General features: G+C 51.3%; 1 pseudogene; it reads right to left on the reverse strand.

Moving 5' to 3' along the window:
- Window positions 1-5,270: 5,270 nt before the first annotated feature.
- Window positions 5,271-6,527, reverse strand: LOC136533097 (fasciclin-like arabinogalactan protein 1; annotated as a pseudogene).
- Window positions 6,528-8,876: the final 2,349 nt, after the last annotated feature.

The raw sequence follows: 8,876 nt of genomic DNA on the forward strand, positions 1-8,876 counted from the left end.
TTGGATTGACCTTTAATGTACTCTTGTTTTCTTAAAATAATTTTGTATTAAGAAAAACAATGGGCAGCATATAAGATTTAAACTATCTTATATGCTGCCCATTATTTTTCTTAATAATTATTAGATCTTTGAGTGTCTTTATTCAGAAAAACAAACCTGTTTTGATGTACGATGGCCAAATTTAGTTTTGGACGTCTAAATGGGCATCTTGCTGGAAATACACAAGCCCATCTTCTCGCTTCCTCTTCTATTGTTGTTGCTCCACATTAGCGCCGGATGCACCATGGTCGCCCGCTCAATGCACCGCTACCACCACGCGCACCATGCACATCGCTGCCCTCCCCCGCGCCTCAGACGCCACCAACGTCCCTACGCCTCCCATCCGCCGCGAGGTTGGCCACTCCGGGGCTAGCATGAGCTCGAAGATCCGTGTCTGCGTCACCCAAGCCCCACGCTATGTTGGCGCTTGGAGCCAAAGACCTATGCCTAGCCGACAGAGCACCATGACACAGATCGGGGACGAGTCGGCCTTAGTTTTTTGTGGGATGGGCTACGCGGCCTGTTCGCTTGAACTTATCAGCTGACTTTAGCTAGAATCTAAAGTATTTTTCTCTCACAATAAAACAGCTTCAGCCAGCTTATCAGTCGGCTTTAATACCAGCCGAATAGGCCAAATCTAAGGGGGTATACTCTCCCTGTGGACTGGTCGCCTCCGTCCAAACACTTTTAAAATAAGGATCAACTGAGCCCATTACTGATCATCTCTGGGACCAAACACATGCGAGTACTCCCTCCGTCCTTCATTTAGAGGCGTAGTAGCATTTTTCACCGAGACCAAGGAGAACTTAATTGTCGTAACCTCCAGCCGCAACGCCGCAAAATCCCTTCGTATCCCACGCTGACCGTAACTCCCTGCATGGCTGCATGCAAAAGCATTCAACGCTCGCGCAACGCCGGAACGCCCGCTGACCGCGCTCGTCGCTCCCGCGTTTTTAGTTTCAGTTTGCAGTTGAAAATTGCCGCGTTTTGAGTTTCAGTTTTGCTGTTAAAAATTACCGCCATGCATAAGAACTCAAATCTCCCGCTTACAGGTTTCAGGGTGTTTAATTTTTCACAGTTGCCGCGCCTATGAAGCCTCCACAGTTCTATATATACCCTCTCCTGCAACCTGTTCTAATCAGCTCTCTCTCTCGTCAATTCTCCTCTCCCTACCTCTCCAATCCATGGCGCCATTAGGCTTTGATCTCAACCAAGAGGCGCCCCCAGATTGGGACAATCCAATTGACTGGGAAGCCATCGGCGAGTGGGAAGGGCCTGCACATGCTCTCGGCTACAACTTTGTGTGGGATGATGGAAATAATGGTGCCGCTAGTTTTCAAAGATTCAGTTTGTTTTGTGCCAAATATGATTCCGCTGACTTGTTTTTCCCTCTGCTTTTCTAGTTGGAGATCATGACGACGATGCCGACGACCATGGCGCCCAGCAAGGAGATGCCGACGACCATGGCACCCAGCAAGGAGATGCCGACGACCATGGCGCCCAGCATGGTGATGCCAGTGACCATGGTGCCCAGCAAGTCGATGCCGCGAGCAATGCTTTGGATCATGGAGGAAACAATAACACTGGGGAGGGTAAGCTAGCATTTCTATCATCAGCATCTGTTAGCTTCTTTGTTGCATGGTACTGTAGCACGTTGCTTTCATGCACGTTGCATGAGCATGAGCATGACCATATTATACTTTCACGTTGTACTACCATGTTCTTTGTTTTAAATTCGATTTATCTTTGCAGCTTCTGGTGGGAGACAGAGGAAGTTCTACACCGATGACATTAAGATGGCTATATATTGTGATTTGTTAGCCAAAACAAAACCACCTATACTACAAGCGTGGAGTGAGTAAGGAAGTTGCACAGAAATACAGTGTGACTCGTAGAGTAGTGCAGAGGATATGGCGAGAAGGACAACTTGCTGGTGGGATACATGGTGTTAAAAATAAGTTGGTTAGGAATTGTGGTCGCAAACGAATTGAGATAGACATGGAAGCCATAAAAAACGTGCCTTTGAAAGAGCGCACAACCATCCGTGATCTAGCCAATGCGCTCGGTGTGTCTAAAAGCGCACTTCATAGTCAGTTTTAGGGAGGGTTATTTCCGTCGGCACACAAATGACCTAAAGTTTAGTTTAACAGATGAAAACAAGAAGGCACGAGTTAAGTACTGCTTGTCCCTGCTCACAAACAACATTCCAAATGCTCCCACGTTCAAACCAATGTACAACATCGTGTACATCGATGAGAAGTGGTTCTATAGGACTAGGCGTAACCAAAAGTAGTATCTCGCCAGTGATGAAGAAAGACCACAAAGAGCGGTTAAAATCAAAAACTTCATTGAAAGGTCATGGTTCTTACTGTGGTTGCTCGGCCTAGATTTGAGCATGGTGTATGCACCTTTGATGGGAAAATTGGCAATTTTCCCTTTGTCTACGTAGAGCCTGCAAAGAGACGGAGCCCCAATAGAGATAGAGGTATGACATGCATATGTACTTAAAATTTTCCCTTTTCTATTTAATTTTCCCTTTTTTACTTAATTTGGCTAACAAATGGTATATGCTTTCTGTAGGTGTCATGGTAACAAAGGCCATGACGTCTGTTACCAAGGAAATTAGCCGACAATTCCTTATCAACAAAGTCCTCCCTGCAATAAAGGAAAATGGCCAGCCGAAGAAAGAGGAATGCCAATATTCATCCAGCAGGACAATGCCAGGACTCACGTTGCTGTAAATGATCCAGCATTTGTAGAAGCTGCCCAAGCAGATGGGTGGGACATACGGCTAACATGCCAGCCACCAAACTCACCCGATCTTAATGTGTTGGACCTTGGTTTCTTTGCAGCAATTCAAGCGTTGTTTTACAAGGGAACTCCAAACAACATCGAAAAAATTGTGGAAAAGGTTGACAAGGCATTTCGCGAGCACCCTGTGGATAGGTCCAATCGGATTTTCCTAACATAACAGAGTTGCATGATGGAGATCATGAAGCAAAATGGAGGACAATATTACAACATCCCGCACATGAAGAAGAAGCACTTGGAGATGACAGGCAACCTTCCAATTAGCTATGAGTGTTCGATGGAAATTTACAATCAAGCATTAGGATTCGTTGGTTAAACTTGCTTCTTTTGCCATGATGTTTAGAGTATCTTTTGCATGGGTAGCGTCTGTTTACTTCTTTCCTGTTAATCTTAAGCTAGTCATGATGTTTAGACGATGCATGTTTAGAGGGACTTTTGAAATGAATGCATGAAGAAATAGATAGACATAAGCACTTCTAGGTAGCATCAGCGTTACATGCACTCTTACTACTGCTCGGTTACATTGAATCAAAAACAACTACTCTTGCTGTTCGCCTACACTGGTTGAATCTTGAATATCAGCATCACTCTTGGCCATCCATATGTGTGCAGGGAGCAATACAGTATCGTCATCCATCTTTAGATCGTCGATGTTAGGGAAAAGTACCTTGCAGTCAAACTCGTTGAAGCTATGGATCCATGATGTGATCTCATACTCACTGTGTATGAGACCACAGCGAGAGCATGGAATCCTGATGCCGCGACGGATTCGCCACTCCTCACGATCGATGGTAACGAGCTCGCTCTCGTCCTCGGAGTCCGGCGCCCAGTTGAGACCACGAATGAGCACCGACGAAGCGACCGCGCCCTTTGCCGGCGAAGCAGCTGCGTCCTTTGCCCGCGAGGTGGCCGAACCCTTTGCCGGCGAGGTGGCCGAACCCTTTTCCAGTGAGGTGGCCGGCGAGGTTTCCGCGTCCATGGCCGGTGCTTCTCTTTCGTGGCTGAGTACGCAAGCGGGAGGGATAAAATAGGAAGCGCAGTTGGGAAGGGAGAGCAACTTGCATGCATGCATGCAGCTGATACTGGAAGCGAGGCGTCGCAGTTAGTATGCGCGAGAATACAGGACGTGAGCGCTGGCTCCCGATGCACCCAACGGCTTAGGCGCCGGTGAATTCACAAACCTTTTCCCAAGCCAATACGCCTCTGAACGAGGACGGAGGGAGTATTTGCCAAGCATTGGCACAGGGAGCTTGGGCCCACAGGCCTAGTTCTAACGTGGCGGTCTCCCAGGTTCTTTGTGACGACTGTACTGCACGGCGATTCGGTAAGAGCAAGACTAATAATACAGCCGGCTTGCTAGCTATAAGGTTCTTTGCAGCCTTCTCTCAGCCCACTCATACAGTAGTTAGCTGTTTACAATTAATACATGGCCCACTTGTCTCTCTCACAGACTTTCTTGGTTCTTGTGCCCAAGCCGGCTGTAAGCTTACAGCCCACTTCTTCTCTCTCTCCTCCTCTCCTTTCATCCTCTCTCCTCCTCCTCCTCTCCTCCATCTCAGCATTTAGTCACTTACACAGCCAGCCCTGCTATTATACTTGCTCTAAAGCCGAGCTCCGTGCCTCCGTCAGATTTAAGCCATCCTCCTCTGGCGCTGACACCAGACTGGCGTTGGTTGTGTGTTGTGGACGGACGGACATGGACCGACAGTGCAAAGTACTTCCCTGCACCAAAAGATGTTTGGGCTATGTTGGGAGGATGACACGGTGGGCGGTGGCAGGCCCACCGTTTCGTCGGTGGCGCACTGCTCACTTTCGTGCTCCATCGCAAATGATCGGGGCCAAAAATAGAAGCCCCAAGAGCTCACGAGCGGCTGCTCGCTCTCCGCAGTGCTGCTGCTGCCCGATCGGCCTCGCTTTTGTCCTCCTGGCCTGGGCAAACACTTGCTTTATTATTACTGCCACACTCCACTTGTTGGTTGTGTAGTAGTACTTTTGGTGTGTGGTTTGGGTTGTTTGACCTGCGATCAGCGTCGAATGAAATGGCATCCACCGACAACCGGAGACGCAAGAAATGAATGCGCAGGGGGCGGCACTCGCTTCGGAGCCAAGGGAGGATCCGGCGATGCATTTGTTTATGTGCTCCGATGAAGGCCGTACCAAGTCAGATTTTGTTAGGGAGATTTGACCAAGAACGTTAGAAATTGGGATACCATACCAGCGATGCTAACCAAGAACATTAGAAAACCCACCAGAAGCTCGTCGTCGTCAGAATCAGCAATTCAATGCCCAGACTTGAGACTTGCACGCTGTTCGCTGATGCTGTAATTTGGTTTATACTGAAATGTTGTAAGAAAAAAAAAACTATTTTACATCTCAAAAGTAGTTATGAATAAGCTCGAGCCAACAGCGCATTCACTCGTCCGTCAAAACCAAAAATAAACACCTCCTGATAAACACGCACTGAGCCTCACTCTAGTGGTAACCAGTAGAACTAAAAAAACCAAGAACAGAAACATCTAAACCGAAGCACGAATACACTATTTTCTCCCGATCGAGAAAAAAAAAACACAAACCTCGCAAGCACGCCATCACAACCACGATCATACGCCAAGTCGCCAATGGATCATCACCGGAAAAAAACGCAAAAAAAAGCCCTTCGTCCATCGATCGCTAAGCCAATGCTGAGGCCACGGCCGCCGCCAGCGCGGCGGCGAGCCGCCACCGGGCGCACGGCGCGCCGGCAGCCGCGCTCTTCTTGGCGTCCTTCTGGTCCACAGGAGCCGCGTTGTCTTCCGCGGCGGGGCCGGGCGCGTCAGCCACCGCGGGCGGCGCGTGGCGCTGGCGCGCGGCGGCCTTGCCGGCCTTGGTGGGCGCGTCCGCGGCAGCGTGCGCGGGCGCCGGGGCCGGCGTCGGCGCCGGCGCGGGCTTGAAGAGCTCCACGGGCTCCACCACGGCGCTGATGACGTAGATGGCGAGCGGGTCCTTGTCGACCGCCGTGGACCTGACCCGCGCGGGCGGCGCGCCGCTGCCGGCGGCCGTCCTGATGGTGACGACGTCGCCTTGGTTCTGCACCGTGAAGTTGAAGTTCCGGGCGGCGCCGTCGGTGGCCAGCGTGTTCATGGGCCCGTTGTTGGACTTGAGGCTCCCCAGCGAGTAGTGCACGGGCACGGCGTGGAAACAGCAGCAGCTCCGCCTTGCCGTCCGCGCTGAGGTTCCTGTACTTGGGCAGGAACGCCCGCACGGCGTCGTCGGAGGGGCAGAACACCGTCATGCCGCCCTCCACGGCCGACTGGTACGTCGACGACGCGTCCGGGGACGCCGCGATCAGGTCCGCGAACGCCTTGCACCCGCCCTTGGCCATCTCAGCCGTCACGTTCGGAGGCGCCGGCGGCGCCGCTGCCGCGGGAGCCTTCGCCACGGCCGCCGCCGCTGGCGTTGTGGTGGTGGTGCGCGAGGGGAGGAGAAGGGGGGAGGCGGCGGGCGCGGCGGAGGCGGCGCATTGTGCGGGGCGAGACCGTGGTGCGGAGTGCGGCCGGCTGGGCGCGGTGCTGTGCGCCTGTGCGTTCGCGTGGGAGTGAGGGGAGTGGGAGCAGGATGGACAGTGGCGTGCACTTAGCTCTGTGTGTAGCGTGATGCCACTGCCCCCTGCTGCTCAAGTTATTTGCATGGCATGCCATTGCTCCGGGGTTTTTTTTTTCTTTGCACCAGGTTATTGATCCTCTGAAGTGAACAGTCTTTTCTTGTCCCAGTCCTACCATATTTTCCTCTTTCGTCTTGATTTTTGGTGGAGAAGCAATGCGTTGCTGATCTGTGCAGCACCATCAACTGCCATCAACAATCATCCCACGAACGGATGAACCCAGTGCATGCATAGTTAAATTTGTCCGCTTCTTGGCTCTAGCTAGCTGTGCTGTGCATGTAGGAGTACTACATGCTATGGTATCCTTTTCGAGCATGCGAAAATAACAATCGAGAAGAATGATGACCGGGCCTTGCTACTGGTTGGTTATAAACCGTGAGCGGCGGCCCCACAGCGAGCGAAACAAAATTCACACGCCTACTAATTGCGTGTCCCCTACCTACTCCTGTGTCCTATGATAACGCTATCCCCGCATCAATTATTTTTTTTTTGAGAGGAACCGGGTTTTATTTCACATATGATATAGTATTACATTGTTTTCCTTGCAACGACACCCCTGAGAAAAAACAAAAATACATTCAAGTCCTTGCAAGATCTCCCAGCCCTCTTCGTCGTCGGCAACCGGATGAGCCACACATCGAACCACCGCTGCATTAAAGAAGCAGAGGAACTCGCCGAGCTCGCAGCTTGAAACCGACACCCTTCTCGACGAAGATACTTTGGCCCCGTTCGGCTTGCTGAATTTTGGCTAAAACTGACTGAAAAAACACGGTTCTAGCTAAATTGTTGTGAGAGAAAAAACATTATTCCAGCTTAAAAAATAAGTTAAATAGTGCCGTTTTTAAGGTAAGCCGAACGGAGCCTTTGTAGTTTTTGAATGGCACAACAAACCGCATATCAAACCTGATACGCACTTCAAACGTTTATACGGGCGTAGTACACGGCCTGCCTATGTAATCCATAGGCTCGCACTGGCGAAAATGATTTCGTTCCCAGGCCCGGGCCGGGACAAAGGACATGAAGGGCAAACAGTACGTTGATAGCTAGCCATCCTAGCTCCTCCGTTCCTCAGGGGGGGAAAACATCATTCTCCAGATCTTACTTCCAACAGCTGCAGGCAAACTGCGCTTTTCATTGGAACCAGGCTTTACTACCTTTGAAGAAGCTTCTTTTATTTAGTTTAAGGTGGCGGCGTAGCACGAAGGGACATGCATGTAGCGCCTAGCCCTAGCGAAACGAATGCCGATGCATCCATCGGGTTTGCACCGAGTTTTCCAGGGTCAAAAGGTCATATCTGTCTGTAGATCCACTCCGTGGCTTTCTCGACGGCCGTCAACTGCCGCGGACACAGGTCCCAACCGCCACCCAACGTCGGTTGGGGATGGGGTTGGAGCACAGGAACAGAAATGCCATGAATTACATGTAACGTGTTCCGTGTTCTCGCGCCATCTTAATCTTAACCAAACAACAACGTTTCAGGTGTCAGCTGCCGATCGGCATCGACCAATGTAATCCGGCTGCTGAGGCCCCCTGGGCGGTGCAAAGTGCACGTGCCGGCGTCACTTTCCGCGGGATCCCTGGCGATCGGCGACGGTGAGTTGAGCCGCAACCGCGCTAAAGCCCAAAAAGATCCGATCGAATCCGATGCTGCTAGATAGCTTGTGTGCCCGGCGAAACCAGCTGTGGTCTTGAGGGATTGGCACTTGCCACTTTGGCAGCGGCCCGGCCTCGAGGTGCCACACGGTGAGGACTGAGTTCATGCGGTTCGAATCGGTCCGAAACGACCGCATTTCCCCACCGGACAGCGCCTCCTGCCGTGACCCCGGAGGTGGGCTGCCACCTGCCAGGACGGGCTTTTGAATCCAACAATGTATGTGGAAGCATGGCAACCACCAAAACCATGCAGCAGCAGCAGCTAGCAGGTTTGCTGCCTTGGGTCAGGATGCGAATCACGCGGGCACGTGCATTCGTAGTGTCTCATACATCGCTATATACTCCCTCCGTACCCATAAAACAAGTAGTTTAGAACAGGATTGTGCATATCAAGAAAAAATTAAGATTAATTTTCCATCATTGCCCTTATTAAATAGGTCTGCGCGTGCTGCTTATCCAGCAAACTTTCGTAGCTCGAGTGGCCAAGGCTCTGCGGCCCGAGGACGGACGTCCACCATTTGAATGCTGGCAGCCGTGGTATTTTTTTTGTATTCGCCAGATTATTTGCATGGCACTGTGCTTCGTTGCATGGCGCTGTGCTGCTTGAGTTTGGGCGCGTGAGGTCGGGGTTTGGCCATTCGCGCGCGCGTGCAGGAGCGTTTCGGCACAGGTGACGCGCGCGTGTAGGAGTGTTTTTAGCGTTTGCTCCCATTTTGCTTTCTCGCGCGTGTGT

The sequence above is a fragment of the Miscanthus floridulus genome, unplaced genomic scaffold (genome assembly GCF_019320115.1).
Source record: "Miscanthus floridulus cultivar M001 unplaced genomic scaffold, ASM1932011v1 fs_786_2, whole genome shotgun sequence".
Lineage (NCBI taxonomy): Eukaryota > Viridiplantae > Streptophyta > Magnoliopsida > Poales > Poaceae > Miscanthus > Miscanthus floridulus.